At 40.8% G+C, this 11,618-nt stretch overlaps 1 protein-coding gene across 14 annotated transcripts in view; it reads left to right on the top strand.

The window, feature by feature from the left end:
* The first annotated feature begins 2,302 nt into the window (after positions 1-2,302).
* The window catches only part of adgrb1a (adhesion G protein-coupled receptor B1a), a 177,356-nt gene continuing 168,040 nt past the window's right edge, over positions 2,303-11,618 (top strand). For all 14 annotated transcript variants that reach the window (XM_037075329.1, XM_037075330.1, XM_037075322.1 and 11 more), the window contains exon 1: positions 2,303-2,877. The gene's annotated coding sequence lies outside the window, so the exon portion shown is untranslated. The remainder of the gene's footprint in view (positions 2,878-11,618) is intronic.

Here is an 11,618-nt window from a genome sequence, read left to right as displayed (position 1 = left end):
AGCTAACTTGTAGCTATAATACACAGCAGTTAGCTAGAGTACATCAGAGGGAAAACCAGAAACCACTTTCTCCTAAATATGACAAAAGCACTCAAAGATTGTGTTGTTTTTTATGTGCTGTGTACTGTGATCCTACCCTCTCACTGAAGTTCCAAGAACGGACAGAGAGTTGGACTGGCTGAGACAGACACCATTCACCCTAATACAAGTCACTGTATCATTTAATTACTTTCAAAGCTGCAGTCTGGAGTTTTGAGTATAAAGTGGATTTAGCCAGAATATTTAAATGCTACAGCTCCCAGGTCCCTCCTTCTTCCTCTCTGCTGCCTGCAGTCCTGCCTTCAAAGCTCCTCCCCACAGAGGAGCCTGCTGTGCATGAGCAGGCTTGTAACCATGGTAACAGAGGACGCTAGATAACCATGATATTTGAAATAACAACAACGACATAAGCCCCGACTGTTCTATTTCTAAAGAAAAAGTCCTTACAGATACCGCAACTCCTCCACCTCCATCTGGCTTGGTCAAATTCTTTCTTTTGACACTGCTTTTCTTTATCAGTCTTTTTTATTTTGTGGGCAATGGTGGGGCATTTTTCGGTTCTGTTGTTGTTGTCTGTTCTCCGCCATTGTTTACAGTTTGACGTTGAATGTATCCGACCAGGTAAGAGCAGACACTGTGCCTGTGTGGGGGAGAAGCACTCCCCAGTACAGGCTGTGAGGGATGGGGGCTGCTAGCAGCAGATACACAACAATGATTGACACTTCTCAGACACTCCCCTTGGCTCTGATGGGTTGTGTTCACGCGGGAGCGGTGGATTTTTGCAAATCAAATTACAGCCACTGGGTGGAGCCACAGATAGTGGATTTTCATACAGCTGACCTGTATCTTATTCTACTGTCAGTTCATAATGACAGCATTAGCAAATATAACAACAAAAATAGTTACAGACTGCAGCTTTAAAGTTTTTCTGAAAATCTACTTTTCATCATATATTTTTCTCTGGCATCCAGGTGTCCTATAAGCTTTTTGCTGCTCCTAAGCTTTTTACATGCTGCAATGATTTGTCACCTAGCACACCTTGAAATATTCATTCAAATAAACATAAGCATCATCCTGCAAAGCCCTATCAGGTGAATCAATGTGTAATTAACAGGTTACAGGTAACACTAACCCAACCAATTCTCACAAACAATACTGCAGAGAGGACTCCACAGCTACAGCAGCTACATCCCTATTTCACAAAATCTCCTTGTATGTGAGGTATAGAAGTCTGACAGGTTTGAGAAAATGGTTGATGTTGTTTCTCCCAGCTGGAACACCACTCAATTACTACATTCCCTGAACACTTTCCTATAAACTGTAAGCCCCCCTGTGTTGTGGCTATTTATTGTCAACATTTCCATCATTGTGTGGTAAATGTAGGTGGTGCCACCGACCTGACACATCATCCAATTGAGGCTGTTTGACTCCAGAAGAGGGGGCTGGTGGGTGAATTTTCTATTGAGAGGAACCCCCTCAGCTTTGAACACAATAAAGGCTGAATCTGGCAGGAAAACGGATGATTTGGCCTTCAAAATAAAAGGGGGAAGTGGAGAAGGCTCCATTCATTGTATGTTTTGTCAATGATTATGTGCAGGATCACCATAATGTACAACAGAAACAAATGCTATACCAAAAAATAAATAAACATTGACACAGTCCTTAAAACACAAACTGAAAATTCAGGACATTTTGAAGTTCATCGTGCCTATGACCTGTGTGAATGTATTTTGTTTCTGTGATTACACAGGATATATATGGTAAGTTTACCACATGGGACTATGTTACTTTCAGTTATTCAATCAATCAATCAACCAATAAATAAATCTTTTTGGCTAAAATCATTTCTCTTCATGTATACACATTTACTCTATACATTTTCTGAGATCACCAATCTTTTGAAAATTAAAAAGGCAAGAAAAAATTAAACATAGAATAATAAATACAGATATGTGAATATGAATTCTTTGTTCAAATTAAATGAGAATGCATTCTTAATTTAAAAGTATGTATCTTAATAGAGTTTCAGCATCAATGTGATGCATAATTAACTTGAAAGTGATATTCTGCTGCTCTCCGAGTGCTGCTTTCATCAGGAGCTCTTCCACAGAGTGTTGCAGCGCCTCCCCCCTCCGCCTCCCCCCATTAGGCTTTTTATTTTGAAATATTTAGCTGGAAGTCATTTTGGTAGAACTTGACTCTCTTGACAGCAGCGCGAGCCCCGGGCTTCCAAATAAGGAATCCGGCTGTTGCTGCGCGCGGACACACAGACAGACACGGACGCTCCAGAGCCGCGAGCTGGGGACGGCTTGCTTCCGAGACGCGCGCGAGCTCTCTCTGATTTGCCGCGCCGTTAAAGCTGACAGAGCATCCACCTGGAGACTGTAACCTGGAGACGGGGAGGATTTAGACGTGGGCATCAACTTTTTGATAGAATTCTCACATTTTCTTTTCTGGAATAACAAACACAGCTGTTATTAACTAAAAAAAAAAAACAACAACAAGGATTTCTCCTCATAAATGAAAGAGAAGCGGGGGACGTTCAATTTTGGAACAATGTCAGAAAAAAACAGTCAGTGAATACATTCGGGATTTTCTGAACCCATTTTACGCACTGGGAACTAACGGACATTGTGAACTCCTCTCTGAGTTTCCCCTCATGCTCTCGCACACGTTTAATTCGCTCAGAAAAAGGTGGAATCTCCGTGTATAATAATGTGTTTTGAGGACTTATCCTAGGACTTATCTCCAGGCTTTTGGGATTGATGAATGCCCCGTGAACGCACCGAGCTTTGACCGCTGACAGTATGCATCAGAAGGACTGGTAACTTACTCAAGGTAAATTCTATTTTTTTTTTCTTTTTCTTTTATTCGCATCAATCCCACTCAGTCCACATGACTTATTCACTGACAGCTGCTCACATTCAAGTCTACTGTAGCTCACACACACCACAGCACAGCTTGTTTTGGATCGGCGCTGCGTTTATTGGTGAGAAGCGTGTCGATTTAGTCAGTGATCGCAGCCGGTTTGGGTAAAAAAAAAAAGAAACAGAAAAATAAGACGAAAAAAGACACTAATATCGAGTTAGTTCATTTAATGGACACTTATTCTTGTTGTTTTACACTGTGGTCTTCTTTAAGTCCGACTGGAAAGAGAGCACTGTCTCTAATATGCAAGTGTCACACACCCAAACGGTTTGCGCTCAGGGAGTCGCACCGTTGGTGGATGGACAATGGCCGTTTGGATTCGTCAGTCAGACCCCGAGGATGGAAGAAGGCTCGTTTCTCTAGGGAGACGTTGTCGCCTAACTTTATTTTAAAACCGGTTCATTGTTTTGTTATCAAAGGTTAAATATGAGCTAAAACGCATTTTTAAGATATTCTGTATAATGAATAAGCGCAACTCTTTTAGTCGGCAGCAGTGAAACACCCCGCCGGGCGGGATTTGTTTCAGTAAATAAATGCAATTTAACTTTTTCAGCTGGCTCCTTGCACCACTGGCTGAATTTTGTATTGAATCAAATTGTTACGTTTTCACCCTTTTGAAAATACCAGCTGATATTCGACTCACTGGGTGCCTTTTCAAAGCAGGGTGCAGCTTTGTCAGTGTGCGTGGCTTCATTTAAATGCACTATTTTGAAATAGAGTTTGGCATTTGTTCTATTATTATAATTATTTTTTTCATCAGCGCTGCGTATCCGCGCAGATTACACTACATTACGTATCGAAGTTTATCGTATTTTGGATTATTTCCTAACATAGCCAGAGCAAACAAAAAAGAAAACTTTAAAGTTATTAAATATCGCTCTTCAGTGACTGTACTGTCATAAATAGTATATCTAGTATAATGTACAACATTTCCCTTCTGTAAAGAAATCCTGCATGTATTATTTACCTGCTGAAATGCACGGAGAGTGCTTCAAGTCATGTATTGGTAAGACATGATGATGAGGCGGGTTGAAATCATGCCCAACGATGCTCAGGGGGAAAACCAGATGCACGGAACTGATTTCCTTGCAGTGGAGTAGGCAGATGAACGCTCTGAGCCTCTTGCTGTGGCGCACTTTCAGTCAGCTTGGTATCACTCACTGATGGCTGGCAGTCTCACTCGCAATAGAATGGGTTGTCATTCACTGTCCCCCTTCTGGTGCAAGGAGCCTCCCTCATCGCTCCTTGTGCTGCAGAAGGACTCACTCATGTCCAACATGTGGGCAACTGCATGTGCATGCACAACATGATGAAGATGACACAGAGGGGCAGGGATAGTGTCTTTGAATAAACTCTTATAAGAGTATTTTAATTGGATTTCCTGCTAGTGAGCATTTAGCGTTGAGAGAAAGCATCTACTTCAATGTGCATTTTCCTTGATTAGTTCACATGAAAAAATATCCAACCTCAGACCTTTTCATGTAACCAGATCAAACTATTGGGGGCGCTATGCAAACACATAAGCCCTTCCTCTTGGTTAGTCAGGTGAAGTTCATTAAGTTCCATTAGCTTATGCCATGTAATGATCACTGTTGATTTGTCGCGGCGTATTGGTATTTTTACTCGGGGACACAGCTGAAAATGCAGCGTCATACTGGACGTTTTCAACAGGTGATGACATTTTGTTTAAAAGTCTTAATAAAACAAACTGTTCAGGGCTGATTTCGTTGTTGACAAGGAAAGTGCAGGAGCTCGTGTCGCCTTTACTGTTAAGATGCTCATATGCTTTAATATGGGATGGTTCATACCTGCTTGTCTACCGCCAGCAAAACGAAAAGCGAACTGAAAAATCCCTTCCACACATGTTGTAAGGTATTCTGCAAAAGAAAAGTGTACTTACCACATTAAAATGGCAGCTACTCCTTCTCCTCTATCAAAAATGACAGAATACATGAATATGCACACATTTTTCATTTCACAAGTTTAACTGCTGGACAAAAGATGTCCCCTACGTCACAGTAAAGTCTATTCTCAATGTGTTTGCACTCCAGGCTTCGAATATCCACAACTCCAGTGGACCAGGCTTCCAATCTGTTTGTGATATCACAAATCCTGCTCATCGGCCCATCTTAAAATCACATTATCAGTGAGCACACATAAAATGTATCTTCTGAGCAGTTTATCGGTGTGAAGACATGCTTTTAGAGTCAAACTGCACGTACATCATTCTACACAGTAAATCTCAAACATTCAACTGAGGGAAGGGAAAAAAAAACAGCTTCAAGACTTCAGGAATGACTGACAGTATAGTATTCAAGGCAGTTTTAAAGGAAATATTTCTAGACTTCTATCAGTCAGCTGAGTTATACAAAAGTTGTCTAAAAACCTCAGAAAGAAAGAGAAAACTATCACAAGACAGTAAAAGGCTCCATTGGAACTGGTATTAACAATTATTATCTTGTGGTAGCAGCTCTTCAAGCAGCCCAACAGTGCAAATGTATCCACATGTAGAGATAAATTAGGCATTTAAAGGTCAAATTGTATTCAAAGTGCCCTGTTGTCCCTCTGTGCATTGTACTGGTGGAATACACTGTTCCAATTCATGTTTCCCCTTTACTGGATGGATCCTCCCCTTATACCCTTTTTCACTGGTCAAAAATCCTACTTAAACCCGCTAAGGTTGTGCTTTGTGCAGTGGGAATGTGTAAATCATTTGACTCTGCGGTAGACACAGGTTTTTATCACCTGGGCTTGGCTTGGCTTTCATCTAAACAGATAAAGTTATTTGACCTCTCATTCTTATTCGAATCTTCAAATCAAGGCCCTGCATATGAAACCCAGGCAATATAAAACATAGATTGTTATCATGATATGAGACTGTTTATCATCTCAGATTTTGAAGATTGTTGCATTGATATGGAAGAAGTGTTGTCGTTTCCTGGTTTTAAAGGCTGCATCACATTAAAGTGATTTTGTTGTGTATTTCTAAATAGCTAAAAAAATGGCATGATATTATTTTAAGGCTATAACGTACAACACTGCTATTATAAACATGCTGTATATTATACTAAACACATGACACCACAAAGCATTTAAAGGGACCTCCCAACCCTTCTACAGACAAGCGGAGAGTCAAGTGTGTGCAGGATTTTTCTGCTCTTATGACGACATGCATTTCTGGGATGGTGCGAGGTTTAGGGTCGGAGAACCCCCCCCCCCCCGAGGTACGGATATTAGCAGTCATCTGTTTTATCCTCAAGAAAGAGAGCACATAACAGAAATAGACTCAACATTAGTGCCCTGACAGGCACGGCTGGCTCAGAGTCACACGGATGAGACAAGCCGGCAACACAACACAGGCCTTTTCAGAGGCATTCATGCATGTTTTTTTAACCTAGATGTCCTCCTTTGTTTCTGCGTCTTACATCCTCCCGCTGGCTCGGAAAATACCCGCGCTGTCGACTCGCCCGTCTTCGCTGCATCTTCTCATCCTCTGATCACTCCCCTCCCTAAACAAGGCCACAGTGTCCAAGGCTATGTGCTATCAGAGAACCTCATATCTGAATTTGTGACATCAGAGGGGGGAAGAGAAGACAGTGAGGGGTAAAACAGAGGGAGTCATTGAAAGAGGGGAGATGAATAGATGGGTGACGAGAAGACAGTCAGCGGGACGATAGAAGATGGATTAAAGGCGAAATAGAGAGGGACCGTAGACACAGGGCTGTGTGACATAGACAGACAGTGCTATTCTGCTGCCTCTGGGCTCCACAGATCGCTTTGTATGTGACACCAACCATCCTTTGGACTAAATACACAGCAGTCAGTCAGGACAGACAGGCTAGTCTCAAACACACACAAACACATGCATGCACACACACATGCATGCGCACTCACACACACAATCTTTAAAGGTGAACATGTCAAAATCCCATGTCTTAAAAGTTCCTGATGGAGTTACTGCTATGGGGAGAATGTCTTTACTTGGAGCAACTTGGAGGTTGACCAGATCCTCCAAACCATTGGCTGTCCTAATTAGGGACTAAACATGGCGTTTGGGAAGGGTGCTTAATGGGCCTTGGCCAATGTCTGTAATGAGACAGGAACTTGGGCTGATAACCATGTAACAGCCAGAAATGTTACCATAAAGAGACTCAATGGTTACATCCATGCCTCAGCCCTCATTCTCGACTCTGGATCATTGTTTAGTTGTGACTGTTTAAATTATCACTCAAACCAGGGATAAAATTCCTGTCTGAAGTCAACACCTGCTTATGTAGGTGTTGTAACAGACACGCAGAGTACCTGTGACAGAATGTAGCACCAAATTGCAAGGCCTGACATCTATCTAAGGCAGATGTAGTTTTCTCTTATTCATTTTTTTTTTCTTTTCTTTTTTTTTTTTTTAACAAGATTGTAGAATGTCAGTGTTATAACGGTTAAGTGTTAAGGGTGAGTTTAGGACTCTCACAGCCCGAAGGAAGAAGCTACTCTGTAGTCTGCTGGTATGGCTTCTGGTATGTCTAAGCTTCTGTATCTTTTGCCAGATGGCAGCAGGGTGTACAGACTGTTGCTGGGGTGGCTGTTTTCTTTTAGTATCTTTGGGCTCTATGCAGACATCTCACTTCACCAATGTCATCAATGCTCTGTAGGTGGCACCAGTGCTTTTGTGGGTCACCCACTGTTGAGCCTTCCGGTCCCGGGTTGGTGTCTGATGGATGGATTGATGTAAAGGGCTACTACTGTGGTTTGCTACTAACAATCAACATGTTGTTCAATCTCTCCCATCCCTGTATTTTTTTTTCCCCTGCAGAACAAACAAAAAAGTAGAAAAAAATAGTTATGTTTATGGCCACCTGATAAATGAAAGTCTAATACTCACTCACTTTTGGCTGTTTTTGTCTCGATCAGCTCTTGAGAAAATGAAATCTACAAGAGATATTGAATGGGCCATCAGAGTGTATGCATGCAAGGGCGTGTGGCAGCCGTGACCTCATAACCGGACACCTATAAGTCAACATGGCCTCACTTCCTGTGTGGCGCTATAGCTATAGAGAACATCCACTACTTATATTTTATATTCCAACAAGGCTTTTTCTGGTTGCCAGTAGGTGATGTCCTCATGCTGGGATTCTGTCTCACCTCATTCCTTTCACATGATAGAATTAGGACAGGTCATTAAAAATGATCAATAATTATTGCTAATCCTTTCTACATATTATAATTATTGACAGATATGGAACTTCACTACTGTAATAGAATTCTCATTGGACATGGATCTAGTTAGTACATGAACGTATCATGCCATGTCCTGTTATTTTAGCTGACAAAGTTTAAAGTGCATCATATTACCTCTAAAAATGACAGTGTTTAAGTTTGACCCCTGTAAATGGCCAAAAATACAGGAGAATTTTCAATTATACTCAGAATGAGTGACTTCCTGTAAGGTTTTGGTGATGGCATCAGGGGATTTCTTTTAGGTCTTGAGATGTTACATAGACCTACCAAAATTTGTAGTCTAGATGTAACATACTGCAAGGGTAACTTTGTTGAAATGTTGTAGGGGGCACTATTGAGCCAACACCCAGTCCTGTGACATATATCAACTGTCCGCCATTTTTGTGAATTTTCAAGTGTCCCTAACTTGCATGCAAACATGGAAAAATAATAATCTCCCTGGCACTAAATATCTGGCTCCTCAGCTGGTAAATGCACCTCTTCGTTCACCAGCCAGTTCTAACTGCTTATGCCTGCTGTTTGGTGCAGGGCTGGTAGTGTACAAAATTAATTCACTGATAGCTGGTCATATGAATATTTTTTGTAATTGTTTTGGAAGGCATTAACAAACAGTGTCAACTTGCTGACAGATGCGTCGGGTCAGAAATGCTAATGTGGGTCATTTTTACTTGCAGGAGGAATTGATGTGTTTTGTTGTTTATCTTAGAGGACGTGCTGGCTAGCATTGAAATTATGCTTGGTCTCGATAAGAGCTATGCATTCCCTTTTTCTAGACAGTTCACAATATGCAGTGTAAACCATGTGTGCACGACGACAGCCGAGAAATGTAAGCCACCTCCAGGCAGAATTTTCTAATTTCATGGGTAATGTCAAGGACTGCCATGCAGTGTGGTTAGATGGTTTGTTGCCAAGGTGTGAGAAAACATTCATTCCAAACAGATAAAATTATATATATTACCTCACTTTATTTCTTTGCTCATTCAAGAATGAAATGACAGCAGCTTTCTGAGATTTGGATGTGTGGAAGAAGGTGCTTGATCACTTAATCATTCCTGTTGCGAAGGCATAAAAAACAGGCCAGGTGCTACCTGCTGCCTTTTGTCTCGAGACAACTGTCGAGAGAGCAGCCAAGCATAAACTGAGTATAATACTCGCTGTTTGACAGGGGTGTTTATAAGCATTAAAATACAAATCCTGTTTCGACTGGACACTTTAGCATGTAACATGTCTCATCCTAAATCATACCTGCATACATTCATCTGCTGTGTGAATGTCTGGGTACAAAAGAGTTTGTGTCCATTTAATTTCAGTGTTACACTTATCTTGCACATACCTACAAAATAAAATAATTTATGGATCAACTAGAAAATGAATGACCTGAAAGCATGGATAATTCATTTCTATATCCCTTGTTTGGTGACAGTTTAAATCACAACTTTAGATTTAGAGCCCTCGTGAGTGAGCAGATCGTGAGAGGAACACAACATTGCTCATTTACCACAGATTCATAGGTGGTGAGTGGTGCAATTAAGTCTCTGCCTAGGAAACCATTCTGTGCACTGGTTATTGATATATCAATAGACACTTGACACTGGTGTCCAAGGTAAACTAAGCAGACATTTTAAAGCAAGGAGTTTGACCAGTACATTGCTGATAGATCTGTTGTCAAAAGACTGTTGATATTGTTCTGTATATGGCAAAAGTAAGTATGGTTAAGAAGAATACTGTGGATATGGCAAATAAACTATGATTAAGATTAGGCAGCTAACGAACTCTGGAAAAGGACACCATCAAATTTCACTCAACTTGGTGTGACTCTCTCCCCTTAATTGACATTTTCTGCCCGTCTCATTTGGTCATCCTCTTTGCCTCCACTCTGCAGACTGTAGTCCTGCATCTTACCTTCTCCCTACTTTTTGAAGGTCTCTTCAGTCTCCCACCGTTTCACAATAAATGTTGGCGGCTAATACATTTTTGTGCTATAAAATATTTAATCATCTCACTCTGCTCACTACATCTTAGTCTTTCTAACCTGGTGTGCATGAAGTACAGGTTAGGAAATTCTTTTTGAAATACAGGAATGCGTAGTTATTATTAGTAAGTTATACATATAATACAAAGGAATTCTGCTTTAAATGTCTGAAAACTACTTAGTTTTTGTTACATATATCTTGCTCTAAGTTTATCCCCAACGTATCCAGGAATGACCCAAAGAAATCCACAAGTTTACCCAGCGTAACAGACTGTTTCCCATCACTACTTCCAGAATAGGGAAGCTGGGAGACTAAACCTAACATTAATAAAACTTCAATACATAACCTCGCCTGTGAACATACGTGCCAGGCTCTGCATCTGACTGTTGCTGACTTTGGTCAGTTTTGGTCAGTTCACTGCCTGACATTTATTTATTAGGCCATCTCGAGGTTGTCTCCATCTTACTTGTGGGTGTTTACGGCTTCAGTCTGTGGGTTTTAGTGTGGTTTAAGGTCAAAAGACTCTTCTTGTCTCTGTTCCAAATTATATTTGAGCTGAACTGGTTAAAAGGCTTTAGATATGCTGTTGTCTGGAATGACTTAGAAAAAGGATTCAAGTCAAAGTAACTCATGGTAAATTGTGTTTAGCACTCTGGAAAGTGAAAAACTGACTTGTTGCTCTTACCTTATAACCCTGCATATTGTTGTCTTCTATCCTGTCTGTAATTGCTTGCTGATGTTGCTGTGTTGACTAGGCCTCAAATGCAAATGAGGTTTGAAGCTCAGTGGAACCTTACCTGGGTTTATGCACTCTCTTTAAACATTAAACCAGCTCTGAAAATAAACTTGCTCTCAGGCAAAGGTGGAGCCTTGAGGTGACTTTTAGTTGGCCCATACTACATACCGGTCATAAATAATGGAGGCCTTTTTAAAAAAGGGTAATTATTTTTCAAAAGTGTAGCAAAAATGTTCTTTTGTTACTGTTAATCCAGACCAATTACAGCCATTTTAGTCTGTTACTGATATTCAAATGTGCTATACTTGTGCCCATTTTCACCATTGATATGATGGATTTCATGACATTTGACAGCATGGAGGTCCTTTTATATTACCTCTGATTAATGGCAGAAATATCAGTAAACGTATCTGATATTAGACGCTCATACTGGTGGAACCCTAGTGTAGTAGCAGTACCAGCATGTTAAGATCTGAGCTGCATCACGTGCATCAGAGTTAAAGTCTTCAATTAGCAGGATTCTCTTGCCTGTTTGCTATTTTTATCTCCATGTTAGCAAGAGTGTAAGGGAAACAGAGGAAACACCTTCACACCTCCATCCTCCTCTGGAAGCCTCGAATGACAAATAGGCTGAGCAACCAATGGATTATGCTATGTGAACTGCACATGCATATACAGGAACATTCATACAATATAATGTTAATTTT

This window comes from Acanthopagrus latus, chromosome 17 (assembly GCF_904848185.1).
Source record: "Acanthopagrus latus isolate v.2019 chromosome 17, fAcaLat1.1, whole genome shotgun sequence".
Taxonomy (NCBI): Eukaryota; Metazoa; Chordata; class Actinopteri; order Spariformes; family Sparidae; genus Acanthopagrus; species Acanthopagrus latus.
This window is presented reverse-complemented; position numbering and strand designations above follow the sequence as displayed.